Source organism: Rhea pennata, chromosome 5, assembly GCF_028389875.1.
Source record: "Rhea pennata isolate bPtePen1 chromosome 5, bPtePen1.pri, whole genome shotgun sequence".
Classification (NCBI taxonomy): Eukaryota; Metazoa; Chordata; class Aves; order Rheiformes; family Rheidae; genus Rhea; species Rhea pennata.
The window spans coordinates 27,972,309-27,997,588 of NC_084667.1; positions in this window are offsets into that span (position 1 = coordinate 27,972,309).

Here is a 25,280-nt window from a genome sequence, read left to right on the forward strand (position 1 = left end):
ATGTCACCAGGGTGGTCCTCGCATTTAAGTACGGGGAAGCAGATCAGATACCCAATTTTTGTAGTAATAGAGATTATCTTTATTTGTGTACATTCCTAACAGGATACACGGCTTACAGAGAGTACACTGTGATTTATCTTTTTTTTTTTTTTTTTTTTTTTTTTTTTTTTTTTTTTGATCCCAGGGCACTAGTTTTTAATGGAACAGTAAAGAGTTTTTAATTCCCTTTAAGTATTTTCAAAAATGCTAACTATAAAGTCACAGTAATTCTTTTAGGTTTATTCTGGTTTTGTACCATTTTGTTAAGAATAGCAGAAGATGCAGAAGATGATCGGTTTTATGCACAAATGTTTTCTTCTATTTCCTTTTCCATTGATTCTTTCATGAACCATCAACAAACTGCAAATTCTTTTTTCCAAGTATTACTTTCACCTCATTTCTCATACAAATGGCTTTCTGAGAGGCAAGTAAATATCCTGCAAACTACCAAATTTAAAGTCTCCACAGATCTTTAACAGGGTGGATTTTTTTCTGCTCCTTGCTCTCCCAACTACAGATATATTACATGTTCTTGCTACTGTTTAGCAGGCTACTGTTACTGTATTGTTATGATACTATCTTTATATCTCATATAAATTTACTGCAGTAAAAAGGAATTTTCAGACTGGAAATATCCAGATTAGACCTCAATTCTAAAATGACAAGAAATTCTACATTATTATTTTCTTGAAGAATGAATGACTAAAAAATCAATTTCTTCAGGATAAATAAATACCTGCTTATCATTAACGTTTTTATAAAGCTTATTTCTGATTCCATGAGATATAAGCTGTAATAGACCATTAAACAAATTTGGATTAGTTTTCTTTTGCTGCTATGCTTGATTTTGTTTTAGTTTTTAACTTACTTCAGGAGAACTGGCTTTAATGTAAAACGTGTGGTACTAAGGTATCATAACTCCTGAAATATTTCATATTTCACTGGAAAATGGACAGTCAGATTTACCTATTTAATTCTAAATAAATCTACCTAGGTATTGAAGTCACTCAGTTTAACAACAAAGTCATATTCAGGTGGAAAATAACCTGATGTTATTTAAACTGGCCAGTGGATGTCACTGTAACAGTACAAATATCACTAAAAACGAACATCGGTCACTTTTTGAATAGAGATATCAATGAATCAAAATATAAGGCTCACATTACTCAGTAAGCTGTCATAGCTGTGAATCATTAAAGTTGAGGATGAGAAAAAAATATGTGCAATTAATCTATTCCACCAACTGCTGTGATGGGATTACTATGTCAGGTGTGACGATCTTTGGTGCACAACACTAAACCACCTGCACCTTGCTGCCCTGGCTCCTTTCAATGCGAACTGGAGGCTGGCTATAGCTGAAGGAGCAATTCTGGCAGCCTCCGCCTCATAGCTCCAACATCGTCGTGCGACCAGATGCGTTTTTGCAGCCAGCCCTATGATTGGAACTGTTTTACATTCGGAAGCAAAATTCACATTTGAAAACAATGGCATCAGATACTGTTGTGAACTATATTCCAGAAGCACTTCACTAGACAACGGATTTGTGTTTGTCTGTTGGGATACAGTGGACTGAAAATCAGAATCAACGTGGGTATCAGGTTAGGATAGTTTCTTGACATCTTTTTTGCTGCCTTTTGTCGAGCAACTAGAAACTGCAAAATTCATGGCTCTCATTGCTGCTACAATGTGAGTTAGTGTAAACAGAATGATTACTTAGAATTATGCCAAATATCTCATATATATATATATATATATATATATATATATATATATATTTCTCTAGATACCATTGCATAACTCAAAGGATGTTATATTTAGAGATTCAGAGCTGGCAAAGAGTGCTGAGAAAAAATGTAATGGTTTGCAGGTGGCTCTGAAGAGTGCTGTCTCATCATCTCCTTTCCCCACGTTCAACTGCCTTTCCCAGAAGAACCTTAAATCCTATGCAATTCCCTGCTGTACTTTATAGTTCAGTATTTTAAAGCTTTCTGTGTTGGTGTAAATGTTTTCTGGAAAAAGTAGCGAGGAATACTTATACATATGTGTTTGTATACATATGCAGGCACATAAAAACACACATGGATCTCAACTTCATGACAGTTTGCAGATGTAGCCTGAGCTACCTAATCTGTAACAAGTTTTCAGGACCCTGTGGATTCCCTGAGGAATTCTTCAATGCCCAGCATTTGTTGGCTACAGTCTTGCAGCCAGAAAATTTTCCAGGTAAAATTTTTAGCTGATATTGAATTAAGCTGTGTTTGACTTGTAAAACCATTAACAGCAGGAACACACAGCACTTTGCATTTGCATTTAAATGCTAAAACTATGCTAATGATGTGAACTACCTCTCATGTTAATTTTGAATATTGCTTTAGTGCTCATGGTACCTCACGATAAGCACCATTTTTTCTTCTTAGGTTTCAGCATGTCTTGCTTCAGTCACATCAGTTTACACAACTTAGCTAGAAAATTAGGTTTTATCAGTGATTTTCCTTAAGTAGTTAAAAATATGATGCTGCTTTTTTGGAAACCTAAAATAGATGGTAAAATGTCGGAATCTTTTCTGATTTACTGGCTTTTCTATAGTATTAGGGGCAGTGTTGGGGATTCTTGTGCTTTCTGCTTAGAGAATTTTGGGGTACTGAAGGGTGAAGGATCTGATTCAAGTGTCACAATGAATGCTTGTAACTGAGCTAGTTTGATAGAGAGATGACTTTCTTAAGTGTAAAGGAGAGAATAGTTCAATATTCATATTTTAAATAACAAGTAAGATGCCAAAGTTATTAAAGCTCTCTGTGCACATCTGCAGCTGCCAATATGTGCATTTGAGATAAATAGTGAAACAAGAAGTGTGTGGCAGAAAGACTGAGGTGAACTCGCAATTTCATGTTGAAGAACAGCACCACTTGGATTTGGGCAATGACAAGCTATAAAAGTACTGTAAATCTCTCGTTTTCAATTTGTAGAGGGAAATGACATCTATTAATCTCAAGTTCAAAACTGTTGGGTAGATTTTTAAAGCAAGTTAAAATGAGTATGTCAAAATAACTTGTAGACTTTGCCTTGGGTTTGTTGTGCTTCTTAAAGATATTTTTATGACCTTGGGAGTTCATCCATTTTGTATAGTTCTTTATGGTGCTGAAATGAGATACAATACTGATGATCAGCTCGTATGACTTCTGCAGCAGTGTTTCATACCAGTAATACTCAGAAACGATGCTTGCTCATAAGGACCACTACCAACTATCGAACTCAAATGGACAAGTTATTGAGACATATCATTTTAAAGCCCGTGAAATTGAACTGCTACATATGAGCAAGAAGCAGACACATACTGAGTTTTTTAATTCTTTTTTTGTGAATGGAAATAGAACTGATTACTCACACTTCCTCATACACTACCAAAAAGATATGTTTCTTAAGAAATAAAATGCATGCAAAGAAATTGACACCAAAAGTGCTACCCTTACAGATAAGCATTTTAAAAAAGTTTTTAATTTATATTAATATATTTTCAGTGTAACTATCATGAATAATTCACTAAAAACAATGAAGCACTGTATGATTAATCAGTGTAATTTAATACTAATAAAATAATCATGAATATTTGCCTTACAAAAACATCAGTATTTCTGAAGATTTTTAAAGAGTAGAATGTAACCTAATACAAAAAAGTAGACTCAGGAAGCTGTATCTGTGCATACAGTTATTTGCTTAACTCAAGATCATTTCTTGAAGAACAATATATGCAATTTCACAGTGTGCATTTCACTTTGAAACCTGAAAAGTTGGACTGAATTTAAACAGATGATAGACTCAGTTATTCAGTAATTCAATTTATATGTATCATTTTAGCATTGTCATTTGTGTTATTAAGTGAAATGAAGATAGTTAAAAATTCCTAAAGAAATAAAGGCAAAAATTTCATGGCCTTTCATCCAGTCTTGAGCTCCACACTCCTTAGGCACTCTTCTACTTCTTCCTCTCCCCCACCAGTAACTAAAACTATATTATAAAAACTTCCTAATAAGCTAATAATCCAAACAGTACAAGTAGGTTTGGGAAGAAGTATCCCTCATCCTTATTTCTTCGCTGCAGTCAGAGAGAATGCAGAAGTTTCTCCTCACCAGGGTGGGCTCTGGCAGCAGCTGGTCATCTTACCCAGCCACAGCTGTCTCAGTGAATTCCCTTCCTACTTTACGTCAAGCAGTACCTATAGGTATTCCTTCAACTTCTCATCCCAAACTGAAGTTATATGTATGTCATGTTTCTTGCATAGATGTCTCATAAGGAAAAAGCAAGAAGGGAGCTACAATTTACTTTGCATGAAGAAAGAAATGTTAAAACCACTCTATATCCATCTATCCACTGTAAAAGCAAAAAGACAAATGCCATTTTTCTCTCTGGAAAAAACAAAAATTATTTTATCCCTTACATCGATATTTGCACACTTTCACAAGTTTTCCAATCACCATTTAAAAGAATATGAAAAAAGAGAAAGCTGACTTGAAAATGTCTTCTTCAGAGATGAACACCTTTATTCCACTGCAATAGCTTAGAAAATTATACCTACAGGTGTACGAAGCTATCTGAATTCTAATATTATGTTTCTGCAGCCCCATACAAGTCATTTTTTTTTCCAATGTATGACATCTCTTAAATATAAAAGATTCAAGATTAGAGAACTGAAGAAATATAGTATTTTCTGAAACTGAAAGCAAGAATTTAAATTGCAGGGGTAGGAACAAAAAGATTTACTGAAGGTAAGTCATATTTTTACAGATTTGACTAGACTATCTGTACGTGCATAAGAACAAAGTCTAATCTAGATAGATATCTATTAAAGTACAGCCTTGGAAGCCGTTACAGCTTATTTGACTCAAGTCTTTTTAGCTAACATTTAGCCTAGGATAGTACCATTAAATTAGTATGGTGTTTGTAGATTAGAAAAGTAATCCTCTCCCATCACCCTCTTGTTGATGTTTAATTTTGCTTCAGTTGCCATTCATTAACGCATTCTTTTGACTGTCTGGCTTGCAAATTCATTAAGATGACAGTATTTAAAGGCTGAAAATATTTTTTCTTTCATGACTCCTAAAACGGAAGTATGTAAACATTTTTTTTCCAATTTTCAGCCAGGTGACAAATCATGACAAATTAAAGGAATTTGTAATCATAAATATGTTATGTTTGAAAAATCATACACAGTATTTCTATCAGTCTAAGGTTTTAGACTATTTGAATAGAATACTCAGTTGTAGAATAAAGTACTGAAATGGCTCAGTAATGAAATGAAAACCAGCCAACAGTTAAAAAGAAGCCCGCATCATTGCATTATTGGATTACTGGATACTAGATTTCATAGATTTAAGAGCACCAAAAGATATCAACATTATGAAAAGCATCTGCAATATTGCTTATTTTCCTGTTACAATATTGCAGATCTTTCCCAGGACAGAATATAGGCTATCACCTAGATCAGACAGCACCATAGTACTTTCTGCATAAAACACTGTTTAGAGCATTAATTCCAGGAGGCAGGAGTCTTGTGGGACAGACGAGCCAGGCAAGTTCTGGCCTGGTGGAATCCAGAAGTCTGTAGGATGGATAACCCACTCCAGTATGTTTCTTTCAAAATGACGGAGGTTGATTGATGCATTGTAAATATATGTGGAGGCTTGCAGCTCACATGTTTGGCATGGATCCACTTTCTGATTCTGCTATCAGAGAAAGTACAGATACATTACCTAGTTCTAGCAACAGAGCTAGAATTAGGACATGGCACCTATCTTAGGATTATGCAACTAGGAAAGAATCTAGTCATGTAGCAGGAAATGAAGCTACTAGCTGCATGTGGATATGATGATGAAGAAAAAAATTTCTGTGAAGATGCTAATTGAAATATCCTCTTATGATTTTGTTGATGATGTCGCAAAGAACAAACAGCATCTTTGAAGAAATACTTAGAAGTTTCTTTTGCTTTGGAAGACAGCAAGTTGGCTGACAAGGAATGCAGGCATGCTGTGAGAAAAATTTAAAAGTAAAACTACCATATCTGAACAATTCAGTGTTTTATACAAGTTGGAAAGAAAAAGCCTGCCACTGTTGTGCAGTGATATGGCGTTACTGTGCTAGCTGCTGCCAAGAGCATAGACTGATGTTTTGGTTTAAATATTTTATTGACTGTATCACTGTAATAACTAGGACTTTTCGTTGTGGATTGGGACTTTACTGCCTTGAGTTCTGTAAAGAAGCGCATAGCAGGAAAGGCTGCCTGCCATGAATGAACGTATCGATTAACTTCAATTCTCCCACATGCGCAAGGTACCCTGTCAAACCATGTGTACCGTCGCCATACTGCTTCTATCTTGGCACAGATACAGCCAAATGGCACACAAGTAGAGGCTTTATGTATTTAAAAGTAGCTGGCTATGCTTACAGAATATATTCCTCCTACTTTTTTCCTGTTCTTCCTGATCCTTTTAATAGCTTCTAAAGGCTCTTGTCTTGACTTTTTTGTAAGAGTGAATGGGTCAAAATTGTAGCTGGGAGAAGAGCAGGTATGTGGCCAAGGAAAACACAACCAATAATAAACAGCAAGTACTAAAAAGAACTAGCTGGAAGCTTGTTGATGGACTTGGCTGTCAGAAAGGCACTAAGCAGCAATGGAGGACTGACCTCTAAGCTAAGGAGCTCATCAGCCAGAAAACAGTAGTACATATAGGAACAAATGCCTAAATAATAAGTCTTTTTTTCTGGCTGTGAGTTTAGACTTACTACCTAAGGACTACGTCAATATCTTGCTTCCAAAAATTCTGGATTCTGCTGCTGTCACTCTCACAACTCTTATCCTGAGGGTGGCATTAAAGAAGAGACACATACATTTGCAAAATAGATCTAAACAAAGGGAACATAAATTAAACAATAGACAATTATTTTTGATGCTGTTAGTGATTTTTTAATTTTTTTTTTCTTTTCTTCACTTGACTAATTTATTCAAAAATAGAATTACACTGCAGCACTTTGGTAGCTGGTACAGCTGAGTTAGATAACAATGCTCTTTCCTGCTGTTTGATTTAGACAAAATCTGCAATAAAAATCCTGTGAGATGCAGTCCGTATAATACAACAGAAAAATATGACTGTGCAGAAGTTGCCTATGTGGAAAATTTGAATAGACTTATATGCTGCTACTACCAATCTGTTTTTCCCTCTTCGCCTGTTTCTTGACACTAGTGCTTTCTTTCTTTATAACTTGCTTGTATTGTTACAGAAGTATTTTTTAGTAAACATGCATCTCAGTATCTTTTCTATTTTTCTATATTTTTAAAAATAACCATGCAATTAGAATGAACTCCAGAATAAAGGCCCAAACTCTTTACATCTGACAGAAAACACAGACGGACCTTCCGGATATAAGAAAGTTCTATCTAGCTAGATAGAAAAGGTCTCTTAAAGTACTATAGAAATGGAATATGCATGTAATTCAGTGAGATTTTAAGGGTTAGTGTCTTAGCAACACAAAGTAAAACCTTTACAGAAATGGTCTATTTCTTAATTCATCTACTACAACCTTTAGCTTGCTCCATAATCTGCTTTCTAGATCATTTCTTATTCATTTACTACATCCTTTAGCTTGCCCTGTAATCTGCTTTCTAGATCTTCTCTATAATGAATGACAGCTTTGCCAAATTCATTAGTTTGCCAGCTAATGAAGGACATCCTCATCTGGTTAGTTTCTATGGCAAAATTATGATTGTTTTCAATAAGATCAGAGATCATCATCTTGCTATTTTAAGGTTAATAAATGATAAGCTGCACAAGTGTCCCTGAAAGTCCTTCATTGCAGAAATGATAAAAAAAGTATTACACAGCTTCATTTTTTTTTTTTTTTTTGATAGTAATACAAAATTGTTCATATTCTTCCTGATTATTCTGGTTTCAACTCCCATGCATTTTTTTTAATTATTACCTTTTATTATAACCTTTGGAGATCATCTAGTCATAGCTTGACATAGCTTGGTCAAGCCAAATACTGGGAACTTTCAAGAATAGATATTTCATACTTCCGTGGGTAATCTGTTCTGATAGTGCATTATCGATGCCATAAAAATGTTTTTCTTAAAGCCCAATCTGAACCTCACACACCATAGTATGTGGCCTTTGTCATTAATCACATCATTTAGCACTAAGAGAAGTTTGATACTGTCATCTTTATAACTGATTGTCAAGCAGTTGTAGGCTGTTAAGGCTCTTTGTCTTGTTTTTCAGATTAAATAAGCCCAGTTCCTTCAACTTCTCCTCACAATTTACATATAGTAGGGCACTGATCTTGGTACCCTTTTCTGGACCTCTCCCAGTTTTTTAATGCTTTTTTGAATTGAGAGGGTATGAGGACAAAACCAGACGCAGTATAGCAAACGCAGCCACAGTAGTGCCAAGTAGAGGTGGGTAATTACTCTTTTATCTGCTGGCTACATTTCTCTAAGGTTTGCTTTATTTCTGATGAGAGTGAACAGCTGGCTGGTATTCAAGGTGGTGTCTACCATAACCTTCAGGTCTTTCTCAGCAGGCCTGCCGCTCACCCTGAATTGATGTATGGTGCTATTCCCAGTGCAGAATTTTGAACTTGTTGAATTTCATGAGTAAGTTGGAGTAAGTTTGGCTGGCTATAATTCATTTTTTAGATGGCTACATTTCTTTGGAAATAACTGGTATATGTCAGTTATCACAGGGTAATTAAGAGCTTTAATTTCAGATGACTTCATGACAAGCACTATGGAAGTACAAAGTTTAATTTAAAACATCTCTCTCTCCTAGCCTGTTTTCCTAGCTAAATAATGCCCTGATCATTAGAAAGTAAATCTGGGGACTCAGTCTTGCTATTCTTCTCAGGTAAAATTTCTATAGAACCCAAGAGAGAGAGATATGCACAGAGCTAAACATATAATGATGAAATGAGACCACAGAAGCAACTCTTGTTTTCTAATCTGCCCTGACAAAGACTCTGCCACGTAAAAAAGCATGTCTGAAAATCTGTCTATATAACACAATTAATGTCAAAACTGAATAACTCAAGCATATGAAAAAATTCAGGATGATGTGTAGGTACTTTAACTAGAGCTTTGAGTCATGATTTTGGTTCTGATAGTTTATAAAGATACAAGGTTTAAGTCAAATTCTGTTTGATCCTGATCTGTTCATGAAGTCCGGAGTTTTGATCTATTTTAGAAGTGGTTTATAAAACATTACACAGAGGGATAATGCGAGTCTTTTAGCTTAATATAAATAGAGTATTCATTAGATACTGAGTGTGAGGGTAGGTTTTCATTTCAATTTATTACAAGCTTAAGAGCTAACTTATGTGACGCTTAAGAATGTATGCATTTCCTATATTTCTTGGCCACCAATTCATAGTTGTTCTCTATTGTCTGCACTCTAAAAATACTATAAAACTAGATGGATCTGTCTTTAGTTACCCAGGAATTATGGTTCCAGTTTCTCATATTATCATACTTAAACATTAGCAAGCTTATTCAGTTGATAGTGTCAAGGACTTAATTTAAACCATCTTTGTAAACATTTTCTTCTTTTTGCAGACCTTATCCCCAGCTGTCATATTTGTAGTCTCAGGCACATGTGTAATCTACTGCTAAAAACAGAGTCTTATTATTAAGAAACAAGTAGAAAATAACTTTTTTTCTGTCCTCAGGTTCTGCTGGGTCTCTGAGCAGTACCTTATTCTGACTTTCTCTCCTTGTTGTTCTGTGTAGGAATGGGGTCAGATTAATCTGTTTGAACTCATGAGTTCCCTAACTCTCCATATGGGAATCTGGAGCAAAAATCAGACAGATGGCCCTCAGAGTACCAGACAGCTGACAGTCTCTCTTCTGAGGGTGCTGAGATGATAGCCTCTATTAGGCTATAATTTTGCTTATCTGCACCACTTTTTCTCCTCATTTTGTAGGGTATTATCATATGTGAGCAAGTAACTGGCCTTTTCCTCTCGCCCTCAGGTAAGGAAGGGAGCAGAATATATGCTGCTCTTCTGGGGTCAGAACTTGCTCCTTCGCCTGCAAATCAGAGGTTTCAGCCAAAGTCTCTTGGAGAAGTAGGACTGGATGTTTGGCGGAGCCCAGCAGACCACATAAAATTATCATCTACTAAGTTCATACTATTATACCGCATTTAATACTTGAGTTCTTTTCCTTAGAGACTCTTAGTTGGATACAGGTTTCAGTTTTAATCCCTACTTACCCATTCTAAAGTCTTCATTAAAGCTTGAAAGTAAAGATCCTTCATTAACAGGAAAAACTTGATTCTTCCTCTTCCTTTGGCCTGTTCTTCATTTTCCAGCATTTGTTGATCAATGAGAGCCAGCCTGACTGCTCTCCACTTGCTTTATTCTGCTGTGCAACAACAACAACAGATACAGGGCTGTCTCTTAGCAGGCAAGAGCTGTTCCCAGCAGCTCTGGAGGCAGTTTGCCTGAGATTGCAGGAGTGCAGAGGAATGCCTCATCTATTATGTTCAATATGCAGAAAGCCACCAGAGACTGACAAATGAGTAGGATAATGTTTTCATCATAGCTTCTGCACCTTTTCTAAAATTAACTGACAACAAACCTTTTGCAAATGTTCCAAACAGAAACAAAATTTGGTCGGCTGTCCTGAGGAGGTAAGAAGGATTTTTTTTTCTTGAATTATAACAGTTGGATCTGTCAGCTGCATGTTACATAACAGTGATGTCTGGTATACTCTAGAAGAAGTGTTGGAGAATAGCTCCCTGGTATGCAACTTTTATTTATCTTTTTACCTCTAAGAGCCTCTGTGTGAATGCACTGGCATATATATAACATTTTAGTATGTTCTCATAGTGGGGAAACATCCTTATACTAAAAAATACATGCATCTATCATGATAGTTTAACTGCACCTATATAGAAAAAGTAGTACCACTTTATAGTAGACGAAAGTAGAACAGACCAGCCTGTACTAAGGGGTGGCAATCGTGTAATTTTTTAAGCAGATGGCAGACTGACAACCACAGGCAACTATGGCAAAATTTAAGATTTGCTTTACTATGAGAAGAGGAAATCTCTATTACATCTTCTAACGTACAACTGGAGCCATGAACTTTGGAGGAATTAAGCAAATTTGCCATAAACTGCATTAGGTTACAACAGCTGAGTGAAATAACTTCAGTCTGGTAAATATTTTGCGTATCCCTAAGTAGAGAAGAAGAGATTTGCTAGAAACTGCTAGATACAGGCTGGAGTATTTGACCGAGCATTGGATTGACTGTGAACTTGGGAGAATTAGAAAACAGACTGCTGCGCAGAAAAAAATGAAAACAAAACATTTGCTGCATGTTGAATTATCGTATGTTGAATTTTTCTCACTATGGCAGAATTTGGAGAGAGTAACAGGAGTGGAGAGAGACAGGGAAAGAAATTAAAGTGTATAGTTTTAAATATTTTATTATCTTGAATGATCCTCTTGGTGTGCGCTGCGACAAGTCACGTTAGAACATGAAGAAAATAAAATGGGCCATTCAGGCCTTGAATGTGCACTTTTGTGTCTTTTTTGTGTAAACTATCACCAGTAAGATCAAACTGTAGACTTTTAAACACGTATGAAAACAATGTGACACAAGTAAGTCTGTAGTGGGGAGTCAAGGAAAAAAGTGGCCAAGTACAAACTTGACTCCTAACGTACGCATGTAAAGGCACAGTATTAATTCGTAAAGGAGGTGCAGTTTGTACTTATCGTTCCTTAAATGCCCCGCTAGAACCCGGTTTCTCTGGAGAAGGTTTACAGGGGAACGGTGGGGACAGCCGGCAGCTCGATCTCAGGCTGAGCCCGCAGAAGGCGCTTCCTTTCAGACAGCGCACTGAGGGCGGGGACCTAAACCGCCTGCCGAGGGGAGCCGGGGGGAGGCACTGCACTGGGGGACGGTCGGGACTGGGGCAAGTGACTGAATTTGTCTTCCCTCGGGGAAAACCCTGCCGGTGCCCGCGCCCGCCCGGCGCGGCCCGCTGTCCCGGCCGCTCCCCGCGCTGCTCCGGCGGGGCGGGACGGGGTGGGGCCAGGCCGCGGCCGGCGGTTGCCGAGGCGACGGCGGGGGGGGCGGGGCGGGGCCGGTCGGCGCCGCTCGACTCCCTCCCCCTGCCGCCGCCGCTGCCGCCGGCGGGTGGGAGCTGGCGGGCTGCGGCGCGGCACCATGGTTCACCACTCGGGCTCCATCCAGTCCTTCCGGCAGCAGAAAGGTCAGTGCGAGCCGCAGCCGCTGCCGCCTCTCCGCGGAGCTGCGGGGCGGCGGCTGCGGCGGGAAGCGCTGCGGCGGCGTGGGCGCTCGCGCGTTTCACGGGGTGTGCCGAAATTTGGGTTGCATTGTGGAGGGATTTGGGTCCTGTAGGGTGTTTGACTGATAGCCCTGCGGTGCCAAGGGGAAGGTGCTGGTGGCCGGCAGCCCCCCGTGCCCCCGGCGCGGCGGGCACGGCTGCGGACGTGTGCCGGCGCCGCCGCCGGCGTGCGGTTTAAATCCGTGACCGTTAACGGGCGTTGGAGCGCGCCCTAACAACGGCGTTAGCACTGCGCCGCGCTAGAGCTGCCCGCGGTGTTTCCTCAAGCCCGCAGAAGTCCCACCCGCCCCTGCATTACGGAGAAAGTTTCTCTCCGTGTGACACGATATTTCTCCATTTTTTTTCCGGTTATCGTACGGGTGACTTATCTGATTGCCATATGCGTGATGTTCACAGGTGCTTTAACTCCCTGGAGTTGGCTGCTGCCATTTTTTTTTTTTTTTTTGGTTTTGTCTTGTTCTAATAGTCTTCATAGCGTGTTATTGCCCAAATATACATCTAGGAGAAGAAGAATAGGGTATTTATGTGGGGACTGTAGTGTTAAAAGTGAAAATACTTCTTTTGGTAGTAGGCAGTTCAGTCTTTGCAGATGAAAAACTGGAAGCTTTGTTGACCAATAAATACGAAGGTAAATCTTCAGCAGTGGTTACAGTCATTATAAAACCTTTACTGTGTTTTTGATAGGAAGAAAAGGTAATTTTCTCCAGGCACTTTGATTTTTTTTTCCCTGATCCTGAAACTCATTTTTATTTTAGCTTTTTTGTTTTGTTTAATTCTACCTTAACTGGTAAGATGAAATCCTCATTTCTTTTGCTACCAGTATCCCTTTGCGCTGTTTCCATTAATAGTTACCAAACTCTCTTTTTTCTTAGAGTTCAGGGTATTGTAAACTGTGATTTAATGTGGTGTACTTTGTGCATAAATTATGGATTCACTTACTGGAATTTTGCCTCATTCAAGTTCTGCTGTTTGAATGGTTAGTGAAAACTAAATAATTCAAAGCACTTACCCAATTCCAGTAATTCCACAATGGATTTAATTCCTTGCTATAGAGATATTGCACTTGATGCCTATCTTATGTACAGTGATGAGCAGTGCTGTTAAAATTGTGAAATGCCTAGTTCAGTTATGTTCAAAGTTAATTAAATTGTGCAATCAACTCGCTTTTCTTCTTCAAATATAAGAAATGTGTTTATAAAAGCATCAAGCAACTTGGAGTCACAATATTTTTCCTTATTTTTTCCTAAGAAAACATCTTTTACATTACAACAGTGATTGGCCTGGTAAGGTCCTCCAGGAGGTAGTCTGTAATAATCTTTTTTAAAAAAATAAAAATAAAATCATGTAGTTATGGGCTTTTTTTAATTGCTTGAAACCAAGCTGCACTATGTGATTTAAAAAATATATGTATATCTTGACAGTGTTAGAACTTCATAATATCCTACATCCATGAACTTTTTTAATGTTACATACTGAGTAGATGACTCTCGTACCTCAATGATGAAGGTGGCTGACCAATCATAAAGCTCTGAAAGAGAGAGAATGCTCTCAAGGAGCTACAGAGCGTGTACGACATTGACTAGTATGTCCATCGCTTTCCCAAACATCTCATGGTACAGGCTAAGTCTTCTGAATGGGTTTGGTCAGAGTTTTTTGGAACCTATTGCCTTTAGGTATGGGGGAGGACAGCGTGAAGTCTTGAGCTAAGGGCGATCTGAAAACTAAGCAAACATAAATCAAAATCATAATCTAATGAGGTGTTTAAAAGAAGCTGAAAATCTGGTACTCTGGAGTTTAAAGATGTTGATCTCTCAGCAGCAGAATATGATAATGTGATATTACTCTGTTTTTCCCAGATTTGGTATATTATATCATTCTATTTTAAATTACGAGTTCAGTTACTGTCATTTCTAACTTACTGTTGTTAATATTTTGGCTAAATGCGCTGTTTGTTTTCTAGCTGCTCACAAAACAGTGCCCTAAATTCCCCTTTTTACAGAATCAGTGGTAATCCTCATGAAATGGCCAACTGCCCATCACAGCTGTGCCTTCTATGCTTCACTAACATTAAGACCAAGCTTCATTTCTTTGGGAGGATTTAAAGGATGTTCTTATGTGTGTTCTCGGTCATATAGGAAAACAATCAACACAAGTAACATTTTATGGCAACAAATATAAATTAATTTTAACCCTAATTTTATGCTGTGTACTAGGCAATGTAATATTCAAACTAACTTGGTAAAGAGAGGTAACTGTTAAAATCCAAGATAGAATGGGTTAAAGAACATTTTCCTTACCTACACTGAACACAAGTAGTGGTTTCTGTACCAAAGCTGCCTTTAAAGAATAGGACTAAGTTCTCTATTCTTCAATATCTAGGATTTCTCAACAGAGACAAAAAAGAGAAAAATGTATTTATATCCTAAGGCTTTGTTTCTAGTTAGAAGTTGTTTTCTTTCTTTCTTTCTTTTTTGCTGCTTGATGGAGTGAGGAGGTGTTTGCAGTAGGAGGCTGATATTATAATATGCAACTGTGGTTTTGTCTTGCTCTTTGTTCAGATTGTATATGCAGATTGAAATCCTCAGTTTTCAAAAGCTACATTGTAACACAAAGTAGTGTTACAAGACATTGAGAGGTTTGAAAAAAAATCTCATTCTTCTTCACTTTTACACTTTTTGTTGTACTTAATACGTCTGAAGGTATGCCTATCAAAAAGAACAATGCCTGTCCTAAAGGTGGACTAATCCCCATGTGTATGTCTCTGCACAGTAGTGCATTAGATCTGTTGAGCCATCTGTATAGTTCTTTTGACACTATTTTTAACCTGTGTTGTGGCAGAAACTGTGAAAGCTTTTTCTGAAATTACTTTCCTCAGTAATGTTCTCAAAGATATGCATTTTACTATTTAATATACTGCGTTTTGCCATTATATATATATATTTTTTTTAAACTTCTTTAAGGGTAACAGAGATGACTCAACCTATGGCCACCTAGGAATTATATCACAAGGAAAAGAAAGATTTTTGTTCTTATTTTTCTAGCTTTTTTTCCCAAACATCCTCTAGAAGAGAAAATCTTCTAGTAATGGGGAGAGCTTGGGATTGAGGAGGTGCAGTGTGAGGCAGTAATCAGACTCCTGGGTTTCAACTACTGCTTTCAGGGGCTATTTCTGTGCCTTAAATAAAGGGTGTTTAATTAGGGCACAGATGGAAACCTACTTATGCTCCCTGTCTTTGGACCCTTGAATTCTGAATTCTTTTCTAAACAGTAAATTATCTGAATGTGAACATCCTTAGGCATCCCATGGAGTTTAGAACTGACCCTCAAGTTATGTTACAGATTTACGGGTGACTGTTATCACCATTGGCTCCTGGATAGAAATAAGCTAAGGCTGTTATGAGGCCATCCTAACTTCTCAAGGGAAACAATGGTTGTTGCTGTTGAGATCTTCTTTAATACATGCTATGCCTCTTATGAGAGGGCTGATTTAGCTGCTCAAGGGATTTATATTGAGTTTGAGCAAGTCAGATACCTCCATAAAAGATGTTATCCTAGCTGTGAACATCTGATTACTACCAAATATTTTGTTTAATTTGTTACATTGGCGACCTGAAGTTGTTGTGTCGTTTAGATGGATTGAAGGTTGAGTTGAGAATCTCTGAAAACGGTATAGTCATTCTCCCTAGATGTACTTATTACTTCATTAACTGATCTTTGTAAACTGCTTTCGTCTGCTTAGTGAAAAATCACTGTTGTAGACTTTTGTTGCTGTTTTTAATAATAAGATCTTAAAGACCTACTTTCTTTATAAAATAACTTGTGAGTTTATGTGTAAGTTGTGAATTTAAGTGGGAGTTTACAAAGATCGCTTTTTTTATATGATCCAGAGTTGGGAGTGTTCAGAAACTTGGAGCTTTAATTAAGCCTTTTAGAATTTTCACAGAGAAATCCCCAAGGCTGTTTGATATTTCAGTGGCACCAGTGGACCAAGTAAGCTTAGCTGATAAGAAGCAACAGCTGAAATCACTGGAATTCACAGTTCTATCATATGCAAGTTGATAAGAAATTGTGAATTTTGCCAATTTTCCTCAAGAGCAGAAAGAACAGATTTTCCCTTCAGGGCAAGATTTTCAAGGGCTTAGTTTTTTCATTTGCTTTCCAAGGACCAAATGAACATTTACAGAAAATTTCATAGCTATCCCTCATCTTGACTCTGAAAAGTGAGAGTAACATAGCTATTGGTACACACCCGTAAAATATTATATTCAGTGTCATTTATGATGCTCTTTCAGTGTATTGAAAAGCAAGAGCCAAGTTTTTACACTTGAGTATATTTGCGCCTGTTTTTGTTGTCTGGTGCTGCTACACAGCATAAGGTGCACTCTATCATACTCAGTCTGACATTTTGGAAGAGCCCATAATATGTCTTTTTATTCTAGATTGTACTGTTATAGGTTGTAACTTCAATAAAATACATATAATACTTAATGTAAAAATAATCATTAAATAAATATGATCTATTTAAGTACCTTACATATGCATGTCTGAGTGTTGTGGTATGTAAGTTAAATGTTGTGTTTGTGTTTTCTTCACTGAACAAATATTTAAAATCAGAAACCTAAAGAAATTTGAAATTTTGTCACATAACTTTTGTCATGTAACTCTACTGTCTGGCTACAAACAACAATGTTGTGATGTCTTGGCATTAGCTTGCTATGGTTTGATTTAAGTATAGCTTGAGATAGTATTGTCTGTGGAAAAACCTTGTACCTATTTCTAAGCTTTTCAAAGCTTCCCAGGTAATGATCTGTTAGAACATGCCCCCTCTCTCCCTTGAAACACTGATTTTCTTCAGAGTGCTCATTTTACAAGTAGGTTTATATTTCATCGATTATCAATGTAAAATTATAAGTTCCAATTCTACCTTCATATTTTAATTAGTATATTTGGTTTTCTTGTTATTTTTGAAATCTGTTAAATATGAAAGATAAATGAAAAAATCTGCCAGCGTCAGCTCTGTTAAATATTTTCCATGGTTTCAGGACACCTGATTTGATACAAATTTTTGCAACAAAGTTAGCAGCAGCCAGTATATTTTACAATTAAGTGTATTTTACAACTTCAACAAGCAAGAGAAGGTAAAATGTCATCTTAACTAATAGTACCAGAAACCCTGCCTTCCAAGCAATATAGCCAGCTACATAACAACTGAAAAAGTAATGATTTTTCACTGCAATCCATAAAAAAAAAAAAAAAAAATGGCCACTTGTATTTCAAAGATACTATGATAGCAGAAGCTAAGTGCGATAAAGCCTTATGTTTGCTGAACAACATGAAGATCTCAGCTTGGGCCCATCTAAGCCGATGAGGCTGTCTGTGTTGTCTTGAGTGGAAGCTTTCAGAAAGCATGATACGTGGGATTATGCGGGATAAAAATGTGAAATTTCCTTTATCCAACTTGTTCTGTAACTAGTACAGTTTTATATGTTCTGAAATGTATGTTATGGAGATTACTTATTTAAGATGAATTTAACTCAAAAACTAAGCAAAAGCGTACAACAGGTCTTAACATCTCAGAGCCTCTATGAATGTCAATTCATTATGTTTTTTGCTCAATGAGATTCTGAGTCTGCCCCTATTTGGGTTAGCATTAGGCTTGTGAAGGCTTGAAGCCAGTGTGAAGCCATTCCTCATTTAAATAAGGAATTATTTATTCAACTAACTGATGAGGTCACAGATTAATTTGCAATTCCTTTAACGATTTTAAATGTGATTTTGAAGCAGGTGACCTCTTAGCTGTCTTTTTGGGTCATCTTCAGTGTACAAACATCAGGGAAATAGTGATAATTATGATACAGCTATTTAACCTACTTGAAGGTGGGAACAATTGAGGGAAAAGGAAATCATGAAAACATTCTGAATTAGATTCCATCTGCAATTCCATCTCTGCAATTTTGGAAAAGGATGTATAGTTTAAAGAGCATCTGCAGAAGTCACTTTTGAACAACGGAATGTCACTGTTTGCAGAGGGGACTGCTTATTTCTTTACAAAGTGGAACAATAAGGCACATAAGTTTTTTTTTTTTTTTTTTTTTTTTTGCTTCTTGGCTGTAGTTCTTACTGTGTTTCTTCATAGCATTGGTAGTTCAAGCTAACACAATTGAGAGAAACTGCAGATCTCTCAACTCTACGTTCAAAATTTCTGAAGTACATCACAGTTACTGAAGAGCTGTAACTAGTCATGTATGATCCAGATAACTGCTGTGATGATGGCAAGCTTTCTGAGTTAGAAAATGTTTGAAATGTCTTATTCTATTTACTACTTTTCTGATGTATTAGACTTACTCTTTGTCAATAGGTCTTTTTAATCCTTAGCAATTTGTTTGTTTGTTTAGTAACTTCCTCAATAGTATCCCTTGCTAAGTCAGAAGGGCTGATGTATAGAACATTTGTGTTCTGTTTTCCTTTTCACTTCATTAAATAGGGAAGTTCAATATTTCTAATGAAGTATACTTCCCAAACTCTTAATCAAATTCCCAGGAGGAATGGCTGCGAGAGCTGGGCCTCTTCAGCCTGGGGAAGAGAAGACTGAGGGGGGATGTTATCAATGTGTACAAGTACCTGAAGGGAGGGTGTCAAGGGGACAGGGAAGAGCTCTTTTCAGTTGTCCCATGTGACAGGACAAGAGACAATGGGCAGAAGTTGAAGCACAGGAAGTTCCGCCTGACCGTGAGGGGGAATTTCTTCCCTGTGAGAGTGACAGAGCACTGGCACAGGTTGCCCAGAGAGGTGGTGGAGTCCTCTTCTGTGGAGATCTTCAAGGCCTGTCTGGATGCAACCCTGTCTACTGTGTTCTAGGTGACCCTGCTTGAGCAGGGAGGTTGGAGTAGATGATCTCCAGAGGTCCCTTCCAACCTTACCCATTCTGTGATTCTGTGAAATTTTTAGTTCTATTAGAAAGGCTAATGCCTTTCTATCTTTAGGCTGTAGTGAGGCAGTCATTAGCATTTTTTTCTGTGTGGTTGTTCTACAAGTAATTCAATAGTGTAGGAAAATAGCAAAAAAAAGGGGGGGGCAAAGGGAATTAAGGAGGGAGAATGCTAGGAAAAACAAGAGATTCTAAGAATTTCTGAAATTTATGAATGTGTTAAGAGAGTATACAGAGGGTTTTTAAAGCGCAAAATAATTAAAAAACTAACATAGGTGACTAATGATGTAGAGATGCAGAAAAGCTAGATGGGTAGATAAAACAATACAGATATTGAAAGCAGACTGAGCATATTGAAAAGTTTACGTGTAAGCAGTACTACTTAACATATATACTTAAGTAGGGCTGTACGCCGGGGATTTGCAAGTATCTCAGCACAACTCTCTTCACATAAAGCCATGTCAGCAGCAGCAGCTTCAGCAATGAGTATTGATTGAGTTGCAAAAGAAAGGGGACAAGTATCTGTTTTCAGATTTCTAAGATGATGATACAGGGAGTATGTGAAAAACACATATTTGAATGTACAGAGAGCCAAATAATTCAGAGAGATAAACAGATACTACCTGATTGTAAATTGTGCATGTCTGAATACATTTTATGGGATATAGAACTGGATCTTTCACCTGAAAGAAAAAGGTAAAAACCTATGTACTGTTTAATTGCACATAAAATGTGTGGGCTTTTTCTTGGCACTATCTTTAAAATTGAAGTGTATGGTAAAATGTATTGCCAGAGTCTAAATAGCGTAAGTGAGGAGGTTTGAGGGCCTAAATTTCTGTGTTCTGCAGAAACCCTTCATTTTGCTGATATATTTAAAGACAGCTATGAGACCAATCCATGTTCCATTAAAATTTAATTTATATATATATACATAAATATTTATGTATATACATATAAATTGAATTTTAATTCATATTAAGTATTCAGTAAATGCTTGTGTATCTCTGAAGGCTGATAGTACGTATGCAGTGAAGCTGCAGAAAACCAGCCATCTTCCTGCAGAGAAACTGCAGTAAACTATTCTTTGTCTGTCATTCCAAAGCTATATAGGTGGGATTCCACTGAGTCCTGTAACACAAAGGGCTTTGGATCATTCGGATTCAGATTTTTTTAAAGGTTTTTCAAAGATGTAGACAAGTATTTCATCAGGGTTTGTAAAACTGCTTGACTGCCTAACCCACACTAATACAGAGGCGTTACAGACTTAGTGGTGTTTACAGGGTTTTGGAATCTCATGCACTCCAGTACTTAGATCTTTAAATATCTAAAAAAAAATTTTAAAACATGGAGTCTATCTTCATCAAGGAAGTCAGTTCTTTCTTAAAATATGAATTTAATCAAGAATAGCTATTCAGGTTTAACTCTTGTATAGATTCTTTCATTATTACGTAGGTATGTATACACTCAGAGTTAATCTGGAATTCTCACTTATATATCATTGAAGTAATTACAAACCAAAGATGATATGAAGCTGGCATGACCTAGTAGAATAACCCTGATTAAGTTACTTTGTGCTAAACTCTGTGACAGTATGCTTACAACACTAGGAGTGTTAGGTGGCTTAAAGCTCTGTCTGTGTGAGCATTCTTGTCAAATAGGTTGAAGCTGGATGGAAAGGTACACCTTTTTGTTAGGTTATGTGAAAAAAACGCTCACCTGCATGCACATAAGGATGCAAGGGAAGAACATTTTGGGATTGCACAAGATTCATTATAAGATGTGTAGGGGAGGAACCAAAGTTAGGAAAAGGGAAGGGTCATGGTGTTTTGGGGAGGGAAAAAAGTGGGAATGTAGAGGATTAAGGGAATAAGAAGGACCCATCACATGCAAATAGGCCTGGTCAGTACACTTGTCTGGCCATGCCCTGTACCTGATCAATGCAGTCCTCTCTCTCTACTGGATTTCATTTGTAACTATTTTCCTAAGTGAGGGGCGCTCTTTTCTGTGTGCATGCGTGTGTTCAGAGATCTAAACATCCACAACTGGAGTGAGACCACAGATCAAAGGGCCCACATGTCTGTGGTGCCAGACACTGGAGCGACTGAGGGTGATTGCTAGTGAATATCTAGACTAGGCAGTGATTAGGTTAAATAACTCTAATGGAGTACCAGATTGGTCAACCTCTAATAGCTTTCTTTGTGAATAAGTGAAAAAAAACATTAAAACAAAGGTATAATGTTATTTTACTGTAGTAGCAACTGTAATAATTACAAAAGCTTTTTTTAATGTGCGAAAGAGATTTTTTTTCAGTTAAAATACTTTCCAAAGTGCTTATATTCCAGTATTATAAATAGGTACTGTTGTCTATCTGGCAACCTCTAATGCAGTGATCCAGCCATTGTGAGGTACCTAGGCATATAGAAGTCATTAAAAGAGGTGGAGGAGGATTTTCACTACCACAAATAGTCCACAGGCATAAATGAATAATGCACAGGAGCTGAACCATGTTGCTATTAATAATTCACAGTTTTCAGAAATGCACTACTTTGAAGTTGCTGTTTTAGAAATCCAGCATCTAAATAAAATGGAAAAACTGAGTGAAAAACAGGCTATCATAAGAAAACTCTTCTAATTACTGTTATCCTTGTTGCAACTTAGTTGGACTTGGAAGTGTTTCATGGTGATTGATTTGGTAACTGTCTTGATCATCCTTGAATTTGCATAAAAATCTTATGGATATAGCTTGCACAGAAACCAACATACTTGTGTTGATAGCAGTGATATTTAAGTAGATATACCTGAGAATTTGGTTAGATTTGCTTATGGGATTTAGATATAAATAAGAAATAATTTAACCTGTAACTCATTATCAAATTTCAATAATAGATGAAGAAGAATTGTAAAGAAAAGTATTGATAGGCTATCAGAACAATAAAGGTAAGAAGAGGTTAAAGAGATAAGAATGATGCTTCAAATTTTCACCTCACGTGAAGAGCAAGTTCCCTGATCTTCATCTCCTGGACTATAGGAACTTTTTTAATGGCTGATGTTACAGGAACTACAATTTGGGATATTATTCTGAAATAAATATAACGTGCTGGTAGGGACCATCCCAACATTGTATTATTTTCTGCTGCAGCAAAGGAACTTTTTCAACTTTCTCTTAGCTTATATTGTAGGAGTGCTAGAAATAAGCGTGAGATTGACCTCTATTCAGTAGAACTTTGCAGTAAATAATGGTAGTGTCCAATGCTTAGTTAATCAATGTAGGGAGCAGCACGTAGCTGCTGTTCGTTTCTGGGAAACCTTTGCAGAGCTGTTGTGTTACTTCCAGTCATTGGAGAGGAATGCAAGCAGTGTAAATTGGAACAATTAAGATAGAAGTTCACAGATGGGAATTAAGCTAGAAAAGAAATAAAATAACTTTCAATATTTTATATAAAAAATATAGAGATTCAGCAAAATGTTACAGATGTCTTATAACAGTCAGCTAATTTTTAACCTTAGAATTCATTGATATTTTAGTTATAATATTTTTAATTAGTAATATATTTCCTTTTTAAAATGAAGCATGAGTTATACTTAAAACAGTTATTGTAAAATAACTGGAGATTTTAATGCATTAATATAGCTTTTACAGTGGTCTGCTTTTCATTGTCAGCATATACTGCCGTTCTGAGTGAAAACTTGAAATGTAATATACTAATATAATTAGACAATACTTAAAAGTAAAATTTTTAACACTCAGGTTCTATATTTTTTTTTTCTGTAGTTTGTAAAATGAAATTTTAGTTGAATCAGAACTTAGGGGAAAAAATACCTCTAGTATTTGAGGAAGCTTGATTTTTGAGGTACTGGGATTTGCTAAGTGAAGAGCAATGACTTTAATGCAGAAAAAAATTGCTGTGAAATCATACTGAGAAAGCTGTTGAAAGAAGCTAAAAGATTGTAATGCGTTTTGACAACAACAATAACCAAACATTTGATTATGCCACCAGTATGGACATCGATAAGAGAAGCACTTCAATTCATGCTGAAATAGATGTGGTGGTGTTTTCATTAGAACATCAAATACATTATACTGTTCAGTGAAATGCCATGTGGAATTACCTGAGCTTGGTCTAACCCTGCCCACATCTTCTGCATATCGTTGTGCAGTGTCCCTTGGAGAAAACCATGCCCCAGCATGGTCCTACACACCAATTTATCATGCTTGCTTCTTCTCAGCAAACAGCTTAATCCCAGAGGGGTGCTTCACCAAGCTGGGCAGAGTGCTTTCATTTCTGAGCCAGCCCAGGCATCAACTGTAGTTCTTAAATATTTATTGATGTCATTACACTAAAATACATGATGAATTCAGAAGTGCTAATTATTACAGTAGCTTGTTCTCATCAGCAAGTTGCCATTAGCACATGTTATGCTTAAGTTTGTGTAAAGAATTTTATTCATCTGTTTTGTAACACTGGAATTAACTGTTCTTTTTAATCTCAGTGAAAAGGAGTCTGCTTTATCTTAAGCTGAAATGTACTGATAATTGCTTTGTATTCAAAAGCAAAAATGTAGTTTCTTTGAAAAGAATTGTACTACTTCTCATTAATATTATCTGAGCACTTTTCACAAGGAATCAGTAGCACTGTCCCTTACAGTGTTGTGAAACCTTAGTGAACTTGTGTGGTATTTTAAATATTCATACAGATTGTTTTGGGGGATAAAGAGGAGTTGTCTGGGGAATACAGTGTTTTGAAATTGAGGTCTATAAGTGCCTGTATGTTGATGGAAGGATTTTCTTCAGAAGAAAACAATGCTGTGTGTCTTTACTAGAGCTTGGATTTACCTGTTGTCTCATAGCTTGCTTCTCTGATATCTCTGCCTGTAACTCTGTGTTCCATTCTAAGCTGCTTTGTTCTGGAGTGAGTAGTGTGATAGGCTGCACATCTTGTTTCTGAGGTATTTGGGAATTGGTGGTTGGGAATATGTCTGGCATCCAACAGTAGCAATACTGTAGTAATCATCATTATCAGGGGATATGTATATGGCAATATTTGTAGGGAGGTGCGCTGTCTTTTAATGTTTACCTTTCATTAGACTTAAGGAACACACCTGGGAAGATTTAGAAACAAAAGCTTTTCTTCAGATCACATGGGATTTTCCTAAAGCTTTCTTACTCTGTTACGTTTCTCACAAATTAGTTTCTTGAGTAAATATCCTCCATCCTGTCCTCCCTTAAGTCTTGCATCACCTCTGTTATTAGGATGAACTGCTAGCTCACCTAAAAGCACAGAAGACAGGAACTGTGCTTGTTACCTAATAGAGCCATCACCTAGTTAAAAATAATTTGTTTGAATGATCTAGTGGCCATTCATAGGTATTTGCTCTGAGACGTTCGTCTCTGCAGAAGGAACCCAAATTTCGTAATGAGCTGAAATGGAAAAAAGGCACTTTAAGGAATAGATGGGTTTTTTTTATCTTTTTATTTTTTTTCAGTTTAAGGGAGGGGGAAAAAAAGCGGCAAAAGTTCCCCAAACAAATCTTCCTTCAACTTAGAACAGCGTTTTTATCAGTGCTGTATTCTGTGTGAGGGTAACAATCAGCACTCTAGTCCAGCATTTGTTTTAAATACTTAAACTTTCAGGATTGTCTTTGACTACTCTGAAAGTTTGCTAGTAAAAGGAAAAAGAACAAATGCCTAATGATAAGTATAATCAGTAAGAATGTTGGGGACATGACTTGTTGACAAAATGCTATGTAAGATTTGAGGAAAAAGAGAATCTGGGAAAAGAGAGAACAGCTTCTGGAAACTGGATGTTTTAAAGATGAGTATTAAGACCAATTTGTGCGGTCTACTTACCAGTTTTCATATTGCAAATATATGATGAGTGTGTTGGACAATCGTCTTTATAATACACTGAGCAGTCTGGAATGTTTTTTTTATGTGACTGTTCTTTTTTTGT